The sequence below is a fragment of the Callithrix jacchus genome, chromosome 11 (genome assembly GCF_049354715.1).
Source record: "Callithrix jacchus isolate 240 chromosome 11, calJac240_pri, whole genome shotgun sequence".
Taxonomy (NCBI): domain Eukaryota; kingdom Metazoa; phylum Chordata; class Mammalia; order Primates; family Cebidae; genus Callithrix; species Callithrix jacchus.
Genome location: NC_133512.1, coordinates 114,453,477 through 114,454,523, shown reverse-complemented (window position 1 = coordinate 114,454,523; position 1,047 = coordinate 114,453,477). Strand labels below are relative to the sequence as shown.

Here is a 1,047-nt window from a genome sequence, read left to right as displayed (position 1 = left end):
ACCCCTCATTCCTAATCTTTCTTTCGTTCCTTTGGTGAAAATCTTTGGGGAGTATCAGTTCACATTTTTCATTAGCATTTCTTCTTGGTTTCCTCAGATTTTTACAAGTGGTTAAGCAATTAGTATACTTCTTAAACCTTTAAGCAAATAAATGCTTAGAATAACACAGTGTGTAGTCACTACCATGCCGACAGTGAAGCCAACTATATCATTTTCATCGGCTCATGGGAAGTGTGTACAATCAGTGTCTACAGTGATCATGTGGAAACTTAGAGCTTACATTCTACAATATGAAAAGTACTTTCCAAACATTTGCTCATTGTAGCATAATCTTCTCAAGATTGGCTAGACAGAGCAACTCAAACAGGTCTGTGTCTCACTCATATTATTGCCTTAGTCCTTACCAATGCCTGGTAACTCACAAATGTCTTATGGACTTTGTTAAAGGAATGATGGCTTTCCCTGAACCGTTCAGTGGAGATTCAAACTTAGAGGTTATGAAGTAGCCGGTGTCAGAGTGAGACACAATGCAGATGCTGTGGCTGCAAGGGAGCTGTCCAGGGTACTGGCAGATCATTACCTGGCTTTGAAAGTGGGTGCTGGAGTGATGACAAAGTATCATCAGATGTGGCTGTGGCTATCTTGGCCACCTGTATGTCACTTGCCAATGCAAGGACTTGTCATAGCTACACTGTGGGGACAATATTAGGAGCTCTTTGGGGTAGGAACAGTAGAAAAAATAGAGCCTGTGATAGCTTTAAAAAAAATTGTGTACCAAGGCCAGGTGCAATGGCTCATGCCAGTAATCCCAGCACTTTGGGAGGCTGAGGCAGGCAGATCACAAGGTCAGTTTGAGACCAGCCTGATCAACATGGTGAAACTCTGTCTCTACTAAAAATACAAAAATTAGCCAGGCATGGTGGCGTGCGCCTATGATCCCAGCTACTTGGGAGGCTGAAGCAAGAGAATTGCTTAAACCTGGGAGGTTGCAGTGAGCCAAGATCACACCACTACACTCTAAACTGGGCAACAGAGCAAGACTCTGAC

General features: G+C 43.3%; 1 non-coding gene across 1 annotated transcript; it reads left to right on the top strand.

Annotated features, from left to right (window-relative positions):
- The first annotated feature begins 597 nt into the window (after positions 1–597).
- On the top strand, positions 598–697 carry LOC118143980 (small nucleolar RNA SNORD46). Its single transcript, XR_004728454.1, has one exon. It is a non-coding gene; the product is annotated as a small nucleolar RNA SNORD46 (small nucleolar RNA).
- The last annotated feature ends 350 nt before the right edge of the window (positions 698–1,047 follow it).